Raw genomic sequence first — 18,775 nt, 5'->3', positions numbered from 1 at the left:
GCACTGTACACCTGCTGTGATGATTTGTTTGTGTGATGAGCTTGAGACTGAGCCTGAGGTGCTTCTGGTACTCATCCACTGAGCTAGTCTCTAACTAGAATGGGGCCTTTAAAAAAGGAGACTGGGAAGCAGCCTCACGAGCCACCTGTGCTAATCTGTGGAAGGAGAAGAGGCCACCACAGCGCATGTGTCGTACATAAAGTTTCATTGAGAAGAAATGCCTTATTGAAGAGTTTTGTTACTGGTCCCTTTGCTTACATTGGAATTTTCTGTTTACTGCCACTCCTGATGACATTTTATGTACATTAACTACATGGAAATGTAAAACACTATTGGAGCATATACAAAAGTTTAGGTAGAAATAATGTGGTGTCTTTCATAGGTAAGGTTGAAAAGTTAGGTTGGGCAAACATTCCAGGTAAATAACTTTGACCATGGGTGTATGTATTACTGTTATTGTATTATGTAATTATCATAGAATCTTATGCTAAAAACAAGATAGACATGATCCCAGAGATAAAAGGCAAGGTGCCAGTAGAGACAGAGTAGAGCTTAGCATTTTCACTAACTGCATGTATGGGACCATAGTCATGTAAGGCATCTGTGAAACCTACTTGAATGCCTTTTTTTCAGTACCACTCTCATGGGGTGCATGTTTGTGCCAGCTGTTCTATTGTCTGAATTTGCCTTAGACATGCACACGGGTAGATAATGTAACCCTCCCCCACCCCCACACAAAGACTAGAACATAGAACAGTATGTGAAGTCTCACACACAGTAAGTCTAAGAAGGCCTGTGTGGAGGTGCACGTCTGTGATTCTGTCACTTAGGAAGCAAAGGCTGAGGACCAAGAAATCCAGATCATTCTTGGACAGTAGTGAGCTTGAGGCCAGCCTGAGCTACATGAGATCCTCTCAACACAAGTAAGATAGCAAGGTATTGAAGTTGAAAGATCTGTTAATTTTCAGACCATAGCTGTATTAATGAGAAAATTGAGAGATCCCCCCAAAGCTCATTGGCACATAGGAATATCAATTTAACATATATTTGGATATGCATACTGTGTGGCTCAGAGGGCGGCAAGACAAGAGACGCCTAGGGCACAAAGTGTAGAGACTCCCTGCTAGAGTCCCGTAAGCATAGACCGGCCCTCTACATCACAGTATGTGACTGACTCTCGTAATCTTAACTCCAGGCACCCTGTTTACCCTACCCACCTTCTAGTCCTGGAGCATGGATGGGTAGGGCATACCTGGGTTTTGTTTGATTGCATTAAATTTTTGATACAGGGTCTCAACAGTATCGCCTCAGGCTTTGAACTCATGACCCTCGTGGTTCAGCCTCCTGATTGCTGGGTAACAGGCAGGTCCCACCATGTCTAGCTCCAGATAAAACATCTGATAATTGTGCCTCAGCACTAAGACATCCTTGCAAGATCAAAGAGCCAGCAACCAATCATCAAGAACATCACTGAGAATTTTCTCATTGAGTTCAATGAAAAGATTAAAATGCTAATTTTTTAAAGACCCTCCATGAGAAATAGTCTTTTAAAATAAATGTGTAAATTGTGATATTTCAAAAGTAGCTCTTTTAGATCAACTAAAGTAACCAAATTAAGATACTTATTCCCAGCTAGTGAAGACTGAATTACTATTTTCTCTTTATATACAAAAATTCTCTGTTCAGGAAAAGCTTATGAATAAGGTAAAACGTCACTTTGAGTCCCAGTGATAAATGACAAATTTGGCATTTTTACTAAGTGCCTTATGAAGATTAAGCAGTTAACAAGAAATGATAAGCGGCACTAACTCTGTGTGCCAGAACATCTTTAGTGTGTATAGTGTATATATGATAATATATACAAAAGAATCAGTGATTAGCTTATTTCTTATTGCATGAGGAAGAAGACTGTATCTGTAGCATTTGCACAGTTATACAAACAATGACATTGATAAATTACCCTGTAAACAAAAGATCCATTACAGAGTGCACAGCAGGTCCCAACCTCAGGTGAGTCAAAAGAGGAAACTAGGCGACAAAATTTAAGGTGTAGAAAACTTTGAAGGTCATAAAAGTTCGAAGTTGACAGGTGGACAAACTAAAGAGTTAGTGTTCATAAAATCTGGTAAAGCATACTTCATTTTTAAAGAAATGTTCATTCTACTGTCTTGCAAGGACCTAATAATGAATGATTAGTTCAATTGCACAAAAAAAGTTTTAAAATGGGGACCAATCTTTGCCATTAAAGAACAAGATTATATCTAGTTATCAACAACAGTGCACCCTAAAGTGTTTCTGCCAACAGAAGTAGCACTCACTTGACCTTTCTTCTTTTTAGCTGCATAGGTGGGAATATATGAAACAAGCATTATAGAAACAAGAGAAAACTTGAAACCAATATTTAATCACTTTTAGCGTGATTTTATTGAACATTGATAATTGAAAGAGGCAGTCATCGTTGAGAAGTAATGATCTGAGTTAAAATGGTAATTTTAGTTGGCTGTAGATAAACAATAACAAGACCTTTGTTATATAGTAACTTTTCTGTACATTTGATTTTAAAATTTGGGGAAAATATAACAATTTAAGAATAGGAAGGAGTTCTTAGAGGTAAAGTTACAGCCCTTAAGTTGTGGGCAGCTGATGCTGTAGTAGAAGAGGCAATATGGCTGTAGCTTGTTGTGGACAGTCGCTGAGCATTATGAGGCCCTAGATTCCCCACCATGGTGATAAACATCCTGTCTTTATATTATAGCACATCAATGAGGTAGAAGTCAAACTTGGAAGATTTTCTTTAGAATTCAAGGTAAAAAGTGAGATAGAAATTTTAGAAGGAATGATTTTAAAAATCAAGGTAGAATCAGAACATTCATACATTATATAGGCATTATACTTATGAAGACAGGTTAGGAAAAGAGTTTATAAAAAAATAGAATTTGTATTGTTTCTCTAGAGAAAGACTTGAAGCTTTAGTTTAGGTATATATTATGCCAAAGTGAGTAGAGTTGAGATTTTAATCTAGACATACTAAATAATGTGTTTGACTTTCAAAGGCATGCATATTAACTATAAAGAAAAAATTTAATAGCTTTTATAACATTAAGTTCTGAAGACAGGGAAGGATATTTACAGAAGAAGTAAATATCTGAAGGGATTTAAAACATCAAATATATTAAAATTCATGAATTAATGATTGTATAAAAATTGCCTTTGGTAGTTAATAGGACCTTAGCTCAGTCACGGTATTAATAAATAAAGGAAAATACTATATTTCAAGATAATTAAGTAGTTCACAAGGAAAGTTTTTTCAGTACAAGAATTCTGACTATGAAATACAGGAAAACAATTATTTCATTAGAAAATTACTGCTTCATAATTCCTGATGAAGGAATATATCTAATGCTAATTAGCACAGGCTGAAATTTTATAAAACATACCAGTGAATCAGGCTACCAATAGGCAACCATAGTGACCAGTCTTACTATTAAGAATTATACGACCAGTCATTTTCTTTCTGACCATAATAGGCAGTAAGTAGTACTTACCAGAGTATTCTTACCAGAAAATTAAACTAGGATTGAGACAAGCTGCTGATTGTAATAACTAGCTACCAGTCTACAAGAAATATTGACGAGTAGAGAAGTACATAGAGCAGAATATGAGAACTCCTCTAGGACAGTTGATTAGAGTCACTCAACAAATGTATAGTTTGACAAAAATGAAAGACTACTTATCTTTTAGAAATATACAATGAATTATTTACTATTGAAATGATAGGGTTCTGGGATTTGCTCTAAAATGGTATAGAAGAAAAGTGGAGAACTGGACTCGTCCTTCGAAAGAATGACAAAAAGATTGGGAAAATGTTGACAATTTTTGAAGCAGGGTGGTGTTTCATGGGGAAATCCCTGGTTTATGCTGGTGTGTGTGTGTGTGTGTGTGTGTGTGTGTGTGTGTGTGTGTGTGTGTGTGTGTGTAGTCAGGTCTCATTATCTTTATGTTGTTTCTGGAGTGTGTGTGTGTGTGTGTGTGTGTGTGTGTAGTCAGGTCTCATTATCTTTATGTTGTTTCTGGAGTGTGTGTGTGTGTGTGTGTGTGTGTGTGTGTGTAGTCAGGTCTCATTATCTTTATGTTGGTTCTGGAGACTGAACTCAAGTCATGAGGCTTGCATGGCAAAAACTGAGCTGTCCTAGTGCCTCCAGTTCTAAAAAATCTAAGATAATAGAGAATGGAGCCAAAAATTATCCTGAAGGAGCAATAACTCCTCTAAACTGATGAGAGGTGATAGTCACTGATTCAAGAACTTTAGCAAATGTCAAATAAACTCAGAATCAGATTGATCAATTGATCAATAAAACCTTTCAGTCCAAGGGTATGAAAGGCAGGGGGGCTTGAAAGGAGCATTGCTAACTCTCAGAAGAGACAGTTCAGTGATTACTTCCCACAGCCAGGGAAAGTGAGTGCCTCTAAAGAGCGAGGAGGAGGGGCATTTGTCACCAGAGACCCCTGCTAAAGGAAATTTTAAAACAGATATTTAACAGAAGGAGAACATTCAGAGTTAGTAGATTAGAAGTTCAAGAAGGGAAGATGCAGTGGCAAATGGGGTAACTATGTGAACATCAGTAATGTGAACCAATACTAATAATCTAAGAGCCGTGTACTGGTGAGACGTCAGTTACCACTTGGATATCAGTTAGCTGAGTGTCTCGTGGATTATAGGACAGCACTAAGAAGGATAGGAACATAGAAGAGAGAATGAAGGAGAGATGCTTGTAAAATGTAATAAAAATCTTTCCAAAGGGGAGAAATGACATGGAACAGCTGAAATATTTGGAAAATTGAAATAATAATTAAATACTTTTAAACTGGAATTAATTCATTATGTATACACAGACTTACTACACTAAAATTATTATACAGATCTTTAAAAATTCTAATTTAAATACATCTAAAACAAAAATATATTAAAAAGTTAAAAGAGTAAAAAATGTGTGTGTGTGTATGTGTGTATGCTGGAGAGCCATATTAATATAATAAAATATAGTAGGTTTTAAAGGTATAAAGGTAGTCATTTTGGTATGTTAATCACTTCAGTTTACCAGGAAGATAACATCTTAATTTATTTTATTTTATTTTTAATTGTGTGTCCACTGGTGGGTATGTGCCTGTGAGTGTGGGTGCCTGAGGAAGCCAGAGAGGTTGGGTCCCCTGGAGCTGGAGGGACAGGTGGTTGTGAGCCACCCTGCCTGGGCACTGGGAACCAAACTCAGGGAACCAAATTCAGGTCTCTTACAGCACCTTAAAACTCTGAGCCATCTCTCCAACTCTGAAACTTTCAATGAGAAGAAATCTTCATACTTTAATAAAACAAGTAGTAAGTTGTAAAGATTCAGTTAGTAATTTTGAACTCCTAAAATACTGTATTTTATAGCTACAGAGTTTATTTACAAAGTGTCCCCACCTTATGCTGTTAAGCAAGTATTCAAAATTAATTTTGAAAACCACTTATAGCACAATTAATATTGAAATTAGTAACAAAATAATAATTAAGACAAACCTATTTGAAATATTTATATTTTAAGTAACCTGTAGGTCAAGAATAAATTATAACAGTATGATCTGTAAATTCAATGAAAATTTTAAGTTCTACTGTTTTATGTACTGGTGAAAAAATATTTACAATCATTGTGACCTCTTGTAGTCATTTCTGCAAAGGACTTATGTTTAACATTTAAGTTTAATTCTTGTTTAGTCTTGTTTTTCTTTTTTTTTTAATATGATTCCTAACTTGCAAGGCTTGAAGCACAAGCCTGACATGCGTAAACTTGGAAAAAGAATCACAATGCAATTTGATTAATGCAGCAACTGAATAGTGTCAATTATCTCATATTCCTGTTACTATCTATAGTCACAGCTGTTAACCAGGAGGGTAGGACACAATTTCGTCGGTAATAGGTGTTCTTTAACTGTAGAGACGGCCAAGCTGCTCTGGAACATATAAACTCTAATACCTGGATTATGAGTTGTAATCTGAGGATTAATAGTACATACACTGTGTGTTGGCCCCATTAACACTATTATCATTAATGATGTGTGGGCATTTCCTTTGCAAACCTGCTTGTAGCCAGATCATTTCACTAGATCTTAACAAGGAATCTTTCTGTCCTTTAAAAACTTTATAATTTTAAAAAGTAAAGCTAGATAAAGCTCTCTAATAATGATCTTATTAAAAATGAGGCCAAACTGAAAATATATGTGAATAAAATAATAATTATTTGAGAATATAAATTTTAAAAATATTAGACTTTTTAAAATAAATTTGTGGCATTACTTTACAGTAACTATAGATATATTTAAGTGTAAATTCCACAGTTAGGGACTGTTTTCACACCCAAACTACTTTTCAAGCTCAGGAGGTGATTGCTTATATGTACTACGTGGAATTTTCAAATTTTCAGTGATTAGGAGAGTGATGTAATAGTTTAATACAGTATTGAGGATGTTCTAATATTACCACCACATGTTACTGCAATGCAAATTCATTAATGTATGTCCTTAGCTGTTTTTGTGATCATTTTAGAAACAGCTGGGCTTTTCTTTTTGTCATGGAATATTTGCTTTTAAATTTTTTATTTTTACTTATTTGTTTGTTTATTAATTCAGAGACAGACTCTCACTATATAACTGTTTTAGAACTTGAGATCTTCCCAGCTTAGCCTCCAGGTACTGGGATTACCTGTGTATGCAATTCCTGACTTCTATTAATTTATAATAAAATGTCACAAGGAAGCAACAATCCAAAGACTCACCTCATCTAATTGAGTGGCTCAAGATTCTCTCTTTCACTTAATGTGTTATCCAATTTCAGGCTAAATTCCTGAAAGAGGTCCTGCTCAGCTTGACTTTAGTAGAGGTTAGACACTGGGATACATCCGTGAACTTACAGAGCCACATAGTAAGTTAGTTTTGCTGACTGTAAACCCTGTCATCATCACTACAGACGCAGAGTGGGCCCTGAGCAACACTCCTGTACAGTAGTGTTTTAAGAACAGACTGCCTGAACATCTCCAGATCCCTTGCCTTCTCCCTCCTCTCCTTGTCTGTCACCAGCTTCAGCTGCTCACTGATGTCTCCATCGTTACCAGGGGCAAAGTGAATTCATGAGCCACGCCTCCAGAACCTTGGCTCGCTCATTTCAGTGTCAGGCTCGGCCTTGCCCATCTTTGGTTTCTTTTTGATAAATAAAAGACATGATCAGATTCCAGTAGAATGAGAACTTTCACTGGGTGTGCTGTTGTGTCCCAACACTCAGGAGATAGAGACAGAAAGATCAAAGTTTAAGGCTGTCTAGCAAGTTCAAGATCTACCCAAGACAAAATGTGGTTTAGATGGAAGGAAAGAACAAATACTGTTAATAAGCACAACTAAAGATTAGTTTGGAAAGACTAAAGGAAGGACTAATGAATCAAGAATGATTCAGAAATTTCTAGTTTGAAGTTAATTGGATTATTGAGTTTACTCATTCAAAAATGTTTTAAATATTGAACCATGTGCTTAAAGATATTTAAAATAGTAAATTTAATACTGTGAGTTTTTTGCTATAACTAAAAATGATAGAGTATTCACAATATGCCAGTGTTGTATTTTAAAAAAAACAGCATTTCTATCATCTTAGGGACACCATAAAGCAAATCCACAAATATATAGAATAAACAACCCATGAAATACATTGGAAGAAAAAGCAGGCAGTGGATGAAAGAGTGCCATGGGCCTGTTAGAAGATGGTAAGGGGCAGCAGGAACAGTGTTGGAAAAGGTTTCCCATAGTGTATATGAGGACTTAGAGGAGGACATTACTGGTCATGTTAGAAGAAATGAAAAATTGGTAAAATGCATTGAGCAAGAGGAGGGCCATAGCAAGGAGGAGATAGTTACTGCCCAGTCAGGGTGGATCTTGGGAATCTGGTATCACTGTTGACATAAAACCCATATGTAGTATACAGTTATTGAAGTTAGTGTGGGTGGGTGAGTATGTTTGTATGTATGTATGTGTCAATGTTTTGGAAAGCTGACATGATTTATCGTTTTACTTTCTGCCCTCCGTTACAATGAAGGAAGTGTTTGTTCTTGCCTTCGTCCAGCGTGTGCCTCAGACCTCTGTACCCACAGGCTCTTCTCGACTGCTGTCTGCATCGGGTGTGGCTGTGCTGACATCTGAATGTCAACAGTTCTAGACTCTGTGCTCCTTTGCCCATCACCTCATTTCTTTGTGTCTTTCTGAGAAAGTTGGCTGTCTTCATCCTTTCTAGTTCTCTGGGTCAACTCTAGATGGGATTTCCTTTTGCCTGTATCCTAGAAACCTCTCTTAAGATTGCCTCCATCTGGCCAAATTCAGTGGTTGATTTTAGTCCTTTTGCCATCCCTGCAGCAGCGATTAATATCTGTTTTTCCTGTATAAGCAATTTTAGTAGAATTGTTTCAGATGATATGTTAGTTTTAAAATTCAAAATAATTATGGAGCGGTCACATGGCAGGAATCTGTCCCTTGCTGCTCCTGCCCTGCTTCACACCTTCCTCCCAGCTTTACAATTACAACTTCTGTTAGTTTCTTGTCCTAGTGGGGGCTATACACATAGAGCAAGTACAAAGGTTTACTCTTTTTTTGTTTTTCGAGACAGTTTCTCTGTGACTTTGGAGGTTATCCTGGAACTCACTCTGTAGACCAGGCTGGTCTTGAACTCACAGAGATCGACCTGCCTGTGCCTCCTGAGTGCTGGGATTAAAGGCGTGTGCCACCACCGCTCAGCTCAAATACTTATTCTTGAATTTCCTTTTGTCCTCAAGGTTGTAACAGCCTATGAACACTATTTTGCCCATCATTTTACTTAGAAGTCACCAATGGAAACATCTTCCTTTTCCATGTGCATCGCTAGTAAGTAGATGTGCTGTAATTTACGTAGCCATTTAGGAACAGGTAGTGGTGGTGGTTTCAGTCTTTTGTTGTTAGGAACAATGCAGTGATGGACAAACTTATACATTTTATATAAAATTGCTGTTTCCCTAAAGTGAGTCCAACTATAAAATTAAATAAATTTTAGTTATCATCAATGGCCTTCCAAATTGGTGGTACCATTTGTGTTTAAATCTGATGCAACAATGGTCTTTTTTTTGTTAGCCACATTCTCCTTGTTATGACACAGTAGTGAGAGCAGCATCGGCTCATGGCTGGAAGGTGCAGCCACCAGCAGGGAAGGCATGGTGGCAGAAGCAGGAGCTGCTGCTGGCAAACAGCACCTGGGAAGCGGAGAGGAGTGCCAGTGCTCAGCTCCCTTCACCTCTTAGTCAGCTAAGACCCCAGCTGAGGGGCTGTTGCCTGCCACGTGCAATGTGAATCTTTGCCCCTCAGCTTAACCCTTTCTGGAACAACCCTCCTAGACATTCCCAGTGGTACATTTCCGAGGTGATTCTAAGTCTAGACAAGCTGACAATGAAGATTAACTGTCACTATCTGTATTGTGACATGTGCCAATTTTATTTGTAGTTACAACTGTCCCCTGAGCTTGGACTGCTCTACGACTTTTTTTTCCCCCAAAAAAATGGATCTCTTACTTTCCCTTCTAGACTTGTTATTCTCCTTTGGTTTCTTCAACTCTTGGTAAATGGCACTGCCATTTATCCAGGATCCTGTTTTTCAAATAAAGAATCTGAGGCAAAGTTTGGTAATTGATTGTATTACAAGAAAATGTGCTACGTTTCAGACTATTAGAAATTTTAAGACAGATTCACTGGACAGTTGTTTCCTGCCTTCGTTAGCTCTCCTGACGGAACAGGAGCAGTGTAGAGGAGAAAAGGTTATTTTAGCACATAGTTTGGGCATCCCTTCTCAGGAAGGGAAGTCTGGTCACAGCAGGTGCCCCACAGCACCCAGGCAGGAAGCAGAGAGCACTGGTTGCTGCAGCTCAGCCAGGCAGCTTTCTCCTCTCTGTAGGTGATGATGCCACATGTGGAGTGGGTCTTTCTTCAACATTTAACCTCATCAAGACAGTATTTCATAGGCATGGCCAGAACCTGACCGAAACAAGGTAACCCTTCACAGACATGCCTGAAAGCTCATCTCCTGGATGATGCCAGATACTTCAAGTAGGCCGTCAACACTAACTGTACTTCCAAAGAATATCGATAACAACAGACTCCTCTATTTACAAGGTAGACTTGGGGAGCTTTAACATAGTAATAGTCAGTGTATTGGGGGTACTGCAATTCACTGAACTATAGATCAAAACTTGAGGACCAGATAACTCAGTCTGTTAAGCTAATACTGAAATACAAAATATGAGAGTAAAGCTAAATATTTACTCAACAATTGTATATTCAGAATCATTTAATTCCGTGAGCAAAGTGGATATACATTGAGCAACTCACTTTACGTTTTTTTCCATTTTGAAATTTTCTAAATAGAAATTTGTATATCTGGGTTTGAGAGTTATAATAAAATATAAAATAGTATACACTTATTTATATTTGCCCAAACAAAGCTATGTTTTAAAATGTCTTTTTCAGAAATATATCTTCTGTACTGGCTCATTTTACATAGTCACTGCAGCAAGGTAGTATTAGCAGCAGGTCAGGCTTACACATAGTGGCCTGGCTGCCCCAAAATCCCACCATTGCCTTTGCTTTGGCCAGGATACTTGTGTATAACCAACAGCATAGTGTTGTAGAGAAAGATTTCTTTTCTGGTAAGCCATAGAAATAACAGTAGACTTGCCTTGGTTTTGTGAAACTAATTAAGTGTACCCATCTTAAGTTAGCAGTCATCATTTTTAATCTGGACATAAGTATGTGCAAGTAAATGTTCCCGCATTTAAGTTGTAGTGAGTTATGGGTATTTAAAAAATAATTATCTTCACCTCATAAATCTTAATAGTTAAGTTCACTTTAGTTCTTACTTTAATCTTCTTGTTGATGTCTTCTAGTTTGTGTCAGAAATATATGGGTGGCAATAAATTATAGATTTAAGCTATATTTAGTGTAGAGAAAAAGGCCAGTGGCATAGGCAGTTCATAATCAGATTTATTCAAAATCCCAATTTATTGAGATTGGAAACTTTCTTTTTTAATGCAGTAGTTTAGTTTCTTATGGAAGATTCAATGACTTAAAATAATTAGATGCCATCCTGTGGAGGAATCACAGCCACAGATCCTCCGAGTTGATCTTAGTTTGAAGGTGATTAGTAGCATAAACACCAGCACTGCAAGAAAGAAACAGTAATACATTAGCAAGAACCCAGCTTGTTGTAGTTGTTATGCTGTTTATCAGCTATAGTGACGCATGTTGAATGCACAATGTCAAGAGAAGTCCAGAGGTACAATTTCTCAGATAGTATTGGCATATTTATTTGTCATGTGATTTATAGCAACATTTTAAACTTTTTTTAAGTGTGCTTCTCTGTCCGTTTATTGAGTTCAGGATAATTACTGCCTGACTATTGTTTAATATAGGAGAAAGTCACCCATTTTTAAAATCACACATAATATAAAAATGTAACACGTTTAGCTCAATTTGAGCCCTGGGACAAGTGTTGATACATTGTTGCTTCAGGGGGAACTTGCTTGTGCTAGAAAAAGCAAAAGCAAAAATCTAGTTTCTATGGAGGAGAGGGTAAAGGCACTGCAATCTGTAGCTTATTTGTAGCTCTGTTGGAATTATTTTCAGAGGTGTTGTTCTTTAAGTAAACTGTTTATTGACATTTTTCCTTTTATATCACAAAGGCAAGGTTTTAAATTTACATACATACACTCTCAGAAATACAGGTGCTGAATGCAGACTATTAAGAAGGAATCACCACTAGATGATATTTACAAAAGTCTAGTATTTTTTTTCTTAGTCATCTTATTTCTTGTACTTGGGACCAAAATACTTGACACTATGATTGTTCCAAAAACCTCTTATTTGGTTCTCCAAAATAACAATATGTGTAATGAGATCATGATTAATTTCTGACTAATATATGCAAAATGTCTTAAAGCACCTATTATGGAAAAATCACCTTCCTTGTTATATTTCACTTAATTGCATGTAAAAATGAAATTAGCTCCTTTCAAAGGAATACTAATTTGTTATAGATTTACTTTTCAGATGATTTAATTTAAAAGCAAATCCTATCCATGGTCTGCCTTCTGCATCAGGAATTACTGGCTGGCTCAGCACCATGTGCTCTGGCTCCTGACTGTGTGAATCCCCCAAGTGAGCTATTGTACTTTGTGGTAATGAGTAATCTTTGAGCTGTAACAAAGAAGCAGATTGCATGAAGAGGCATTTAAAACAAAGGGATAATTTTATGCTTCAATTATTGATAACTGAAAGTTATCTAGAGAGCTTTGTTGGAGAAAAACTATGGAAACTGAAGAATGAAATGGTTAAGTCTATTCAGTTTACTAAATTTGATAAATAAGCCTGATTATAGTGAACCTCTGTAATTCTAGTATCTAGGCAGTGGAAGCAGGAGGGTCAGGAGTTCAAGGTCACCCTCAGTCACCATTTATTTGTTTAATGTAAATCTGCTGACAATAAACTCTTAGTTTCCTTTCTTCTGAAGTTTCCTTGATTTCCCTTTCATTCCTGAAGGATACTTTTGCTGGGTATACAATTCCAAGCAAACTGTTCTTTTGGCCCTTGGAAAGTGTACCACTTCTTCTGGCCAGCACAGTTGTTATGTGAATTCACTGTGTCATTCAGGCTGGTCTCGGTCTCTGTCCTCTACCATCAATGTCCCAAATGCTGGGACATTCTTTATTTCTCTCCCTCCTTAACATATGTAGTACATGACTTGTCTCTAGCAACTTTAGGATATGTGGATTTGTTTATTGGGAAATTGCTTCTAGAACTAACACATATAAACATTATAGGATAAAATATTAACATCAGCACTTAAGTATAAGCATGGAGGCACTGGACTTTTCATTTAATCATTCGAAATCTCTTAATATCATTAAATAGATTGATTGCGGATTGTTTTAAAAAGTAGGTGTGTGTATGTGTGTGTGTGTGTGTGTGTGTGTGTGTGTGTGTGTGTTATTGGGATCAAACCCAGGGCCTTTTGCATTCTACATAGGTACTGTGGCGCTGAACTCTATCTCCATTTCCTTCCATTTTCCCACAAGCAACATAATTTCTTTATGTCCTATTGTATATATTATACATATAATATATGCTGTATTATATATATGCATATATATATTGTACTCTCCTTATCTGTTCATCTGTTGATAGGTTCTTAGCTATCCCTTTTCAATTTTCTGGGAAAGTTTGCTTAAGATTGAATTTATCTTTTCAAAACTTATGTTTTGGGAGAATTACCAGTTAAGTCATGTATGACCAACATTTCCTTTTGGGGAGTCTTTTACATGTTGCTTCCCCTTAGTAGATACAGTTCTGTAAATGTTCTCTACTATTATTGGAGATCAAACAGGGATTTAGCCATCTTGTTGTTTTTTTTTCTTGAGAACTTTGGAGTTTGTGTATTTCACAGACTTCTCCCTGTTTATCTCATTATTAAATGTATTGCATGAAGTTGCTAATGACATTATCATTATCTTGTTAGTATCTGTAAAAATCAATAGTGATATTACTAGTGTCATTTAGTTTGAGGATTTATGTTGTTTTTTGTTTTGCCTTGATGGGAATAAAACCCAACCCTGTACAAGTGTTTTTCCATTGTACTTTTTCCTAGGCCTTAATCAGTACTTTTGGTCTTTCCTTCCTTCAGTCTGGCTAGAGGTTTGTCAGCTTTGTAGAGCGCCTATGTCACTGTTAGTGTCATTGTTTTTTTACTCTCTATGTTCTATTTCATTTACCTTTAATATTTATTGCTTTCTTTGTCTTGGTTACTTAGGTGGAGCTGAGCTCATTGGCACCTGACCTTTGTTCTTTTCAGATAGAGAGGCTAAGTGCCACATATGTCCTTGTTGTGTCATTATTCTAGCTGTGTAAATTTGACATTTTCTTCCTCATTTCATTCAACAATACTATTTTTTTGAGATGTAAGTTTTTTTAGAACTGTTACTCATTTTCAAATAGGTGGGAGTTTATAAAAATACCCTTTTCTTCTTAGTTTCTTAATTTGGTTGTAGTTAGCAAGTATATTTTTATTCTTATACTTCTAAATTTATTGGGCATTGTTTTATAGCCTTGAATATTATTATCGAGAATGTAATTTCATGTGTAATTAAAAAACACATTGCTGTACTTGCCAAAGCATGAGTTTTTGCTTACTTTACATGTCAGTGATACATCTTACTTGCTAAGAGCAGTGTCTGTCACATAGCAGTGCCTGAATACATTTCTGCTGAATTTATGTGTGCACACGTGTACATGTATATGTGCTTTAAGTATTTAATTCAGAAGAGTTAAGCTGAGTTCTGTACACATACATGAAGGTAGGAATGTTGATGATCTCTGAGAGCAGTCTACATGAGACAAGATAGGGTAGTCTGCTAGTCTAGGTTTTTGAAGGTGAGTGTGTGGGCATGTGCACATATGTAGGGTGAGTATAGGTGTGTAAGGACCGTGGTGTGTCTGTGGAGTTGAAAGGACACTTTCATGAGTGGACTCTCACATTCTCTACCTTGCTTCTGAGTAAAGGTTTCTCTTGCTTTGTCCCCTGTATACCACTCTGGACTGACTGTCCCCAGAACTTTCTGCAAGCTCTGCTGCCTCTATTCTGGAGAGTAACCAATGGTTGTCAGGATTGTAGAACTAACATTTTAAATCCTCTGAGCTGCCCTTCTTGATTTTGCTTTTATTTCATCTTTGGTTTTTGTGAAAGTCATGAATCCTAGACTGGACTTGAACTTCTTTCTGATCGTCCTTCATACCCTCCACCCCCAAGTACTGTGATTTTATATGATTCACATTTCCAGCATATGTTAGATTCCCTTTCCAGAGAAAGTTTCAAAAGAAAGAAACTAAAAGATGTTTTTGAGATTAGAAACTGAGCAAAAATGTTATCCAAAGCAGAATTACTTCTTTGAGTACTAAAAGTTAAATATGCCTGGGAGTCATAAATTGGAAATATAGGGCAGCAAAATGACTCAGTAGGTAAGGATCTGAATTTGAGCCCTAGAACATTCATGTAGGGAACAATTAACCAGTCTTGGCAGCTGACATGTCTGTTCCCAGCATTGGTGAAGTGGAGATTTGTGGACCCCGAATATTGCCAGACTCCTGGTCTAGCATACTATTTATGGCAGCTTTGTTAAAATTAGAATAGTTGAGGGATTCTGTTCAGGCTTTCTATAAAGTTTTTTTTTTTAATTTTGTGTGTGAATGTCTTGCCATATGCTTATGTGTACAAGGTATATAGTTGCTACCCATGGAGTTACAGACACTTTTTGAGCTGCCATGTGGGTGCTGGGAGTCAAACCTTGGTCCTTTGGAAGAACAGCCAGTGTACCCAACTGCTGACCTATCTCTCTATCCCAAGATTTTTTGTTTTGTTTGTGTTTTACGTGAAGAGCCATTAGATTTATTTGTTCTTTGGCTCCTTTTAATTTCTTTTTTATTGAAAAGCATGCCAGGTTTTAAGGTACACGATAAAATGGCTACAGTGATCTTTATAAGATACTGTCTAGGAGTATAAGACTTTAATAAGTTAAGATTCACTTGTAGTAATGTATATTCCTTGTGTTTAATATTTGCGTGATGTATTTTAAATGAATGTTAATTCAATTATTCCTTTGCTTGATTGTTTTACAGATGATAAAACTTACTCTGGGCTGTAGCTCAGTAGTAGTGCTCCTTTTTATTATACTTGAGGCCCTGAATTCAAACTCCATAGTCCCTCCCACCAACAAAAACAAACAGAAAAAAAAAACAAGAGAGAGTTTGATATTAAGTTAGTATCACACAACTTTTTAAAACTAGGAACACAGTGGATCTCCAGTCTAGTAGAGTGGTTTTGAATTCTGTGTCACCTTCCCAGAGCATTCTAAAATAAAGAGAAGTTGTTAACTTTTTTTTAAAGTTTGTCTTTAAAGAATTTTTGTCTTAAAATACTATTATACATTAAATATACTTATCCATTTTCTAGAGAAAAGTACTAGGATTTTAAAAATAGCTTTATTCTATATGGCACCTAGATTCTTCACCCCATCCCTACCCCCCCTGGTTTTTTGAGAAAAGGTTTCTCTGTGTAGTCCTGGCTGTCCTGGAACTCTGTAGATCAGGCTGGCCTCGAACTCACAGAGATCCACCCGCCTTTGTCTCCTGAGTACTGGAATTAAAGGTGTGTACCACCACCATCCAGCGGCACCTAGATTTTTTTTAGAATAAATTTGTTAGATGATATCTGCAAATAGTTAGAAGCCACTCCATGGAATATACTTACTCCAGGAGGTGGCAGGTGATGAAAATCATGTCTATTGTTTGATGCTAGAAAATCTCTAAGAGCAGCTTAGTCTTCAGAGAGTCATAAGACAGTCTTGTTCCATTTGTCCTCCTCGCCTGACCGCAGCACCTATTTGACTGGTGGGGTGATTAACAAATAAGGGAGTGTCTGTTCTTGCCTGCACCTCACCTCCTCCTGAGGGAAGAGGATTCTAAATGGGACAGCAGCCTCTTCCCCATGCACGCAGGCACACAGCTCTTACTGCTGCAGCACTGCCTCCTGTTGTGCTGGCTTTAAACACCAGAGTGGGAAAGAGGCCAGAAATGTAAGCCACTTCTCAATATTATTAACTGTTACTAACTGTTATTGTGGAGTGAGCAGTGTCTATTTGCTCTGCTCTGAGACCATCCAGGCCTTTTAGGTGTTCAAGATTTAACATCAATACTAACATAGAAATCTTTTTAAACCCAGAGTTAAAAAAAAACTACTACTCTGTAAGAGTTAAGTGGTAACTTTTCTAGTAGTATTTAGGAGACGATATAAGAGCCCAAACTGTTCAGGTATTTGGGTGTGTAAGAGTGATCGATGATGTGAAGAGGCCCCACCCTTAGTTTCTGTTGGCTTCAGTTCTGAGTCCATTTCTACAAGAGGGCAGACTGTTTAACTGTGAGAGCCTGGTGCTAACCAGGGACTTAAGCATCCTAAGGGAAATAAACCCATGGTAAAAAAACAAACAGCTGCCCTGATGCTGATCCCTTTGGCCAGCTGATTTTGAAGTGTGATCAGTGGGACCTACGAAACACTGATGCGTCTTTGAAGTAAAGACTATTTTCATAATGACACTGAGACAAGACTTGCCTTTTGCTGGTTGAATATTTCCATACCATGGTTATGTTTTCCATAGATGCATGAGCCACTCTTTGTTGCTGGACAAAATACCTGAGGAAACAAAGGGAAGGTGTGTTTTGACCCACAGTTTGAGAGATTTCAGTCCTCGGGTCAGCTAGCTCCATTTCTTGGGGCCTGAAGTAAGGTAGCATTTCTAGGCAGCAGAGCAAGGCCAGGGCAAGGTTGTTTGCTGCAGGGTACAGAAAGTAAGGGCAGAAATGGGTCCTCACACATACCTTTCTAAGACACAGCATTCAGAGTCATGCTTCTACTTCTACTAGGGGGTCTCACTTCCCTCATACTGATGCAGTTACCTTTCAATTGTGCCTCCAGCTGAAGACCAAGCCTTCAACAGGAGAACCCTGGACAGATGCTTTACCGACCATCTTAGAAATGGCCATGTGCTGTTGCTTTTCAAACCAGGTTCCTATGAGAATGTTTATAAATCAGCTAACATTACTGGCTTTTAGAAATTTTGATCTTTTATGCATTAACACCTCTACTGCTCTATGTGACGAAATGAGAGGTATGCATTCTGCTGTACTCTGAAGTAGCACTGTTATGTCCACAAAAGGCACTGAGCAATACATAGTTTAATAGAAATGGGTTAATAATTAAGGCAGAGCTAGTCAAATTAGAAGCCTGAGCCATTGGCCAATCATTTTATACTCAATATAAGTCTTTGAGTGTTTATTTGGGGCAAAGCAGCTGTGGGACCAGGCAGGACAGAATCTCCAGCTACAATTTTTAATTTTACATTGGGAGTAATTCAGGCTTACCATATATTCATTTTAAATGTAGAGTTGGGGGTGGAGGATTACTTGTGTACATATGCAGGAGTCAGGTAAAGGCCACTTATCCTTTAGATGACACTGTGAGGTTCATGTTAACCACAGGTTCTATTTGTAATCCTTTGTGGGGGGGGCCTGTTTATCTCCTTGTCACACTGTGCCCAGGAGTGTTTATGAATTCTTCAATTGCAATGACCATTTCTCATTTACATTGTCATCTTTGACACCTTCCCTGAGAACGTACTGTGAGGTGATGAAGGTCTGTATCAGCCACTTTACTGACTGACCAATTAAGATTTGTGTCACAGGGTAATTTTATAGATTGAAAATACAGGAATTAAAACAAGACTTTCTAAGTCCGCTTCATATTAAGTTAGTTGCAGTAAAACATGGCACATAAACATGTAGTATTGCTAGCCCCTGCACATCTGCATGTAATGTATACATGCTTAATACAGCTTGACAAATAGAAACGCATTCTGATTTTGCAAAGTCAACACCATCCTTGAAGCTTTCCAATGATAAGAAACTCATTCAGTTCGTCAGCTGCTTGGTGTTTTATTTTGTAGTACTGGAGATGGGACTGTGGGTCTCATGAATGCAAAGTAGATAGACTAGCCCCCTTTTTTCTTTTTTCCAGATTGGGTTTCTTAGTCTCAGTCTGGATTTGAAATTACTCCTGCCTGCCTCAACTTCAGGAGCCACCAGTC

The 18,775-nt window shown here is 37.4% G+C and overlaps 1 protein-coding gene across 10 annotated transcripts in view; it reads left to right on the top strand.

Annotated features, from left to right (window-relative positions):
- Positions 1-18,775, top strand: part of Ehbp1 (EH domain binding protein 1) — a 275,065-nt gene that overhangs the window by 153,281 nt on the left and 103,009 nt on the right. The gene's annotated exons all lie outside the window — the stretch shown is intronic.

This window comes from Mesocricetus auratus, unplaced genomic scaffold (genome assembly GCF_017639785.1).
Source record: "Mesocricetus auratus isolate SY011 unplaced genomic scaffold, BCM_Maur_2.0 Super-Scaffold_100029, whole genome shotgun sequence".
In the NCBI taxonomy this organism is placed as follows: Eukaryota; Metazoa; Chordata; class Mammalia; order Rodentia; family Cricetidae; genus Mesocricetus; species Mesocricetus auratus.
Note: the sequence above shows the minus strand (reverse complement) of the source record. Positions and strands in the feature narration are given on the sequence as shown.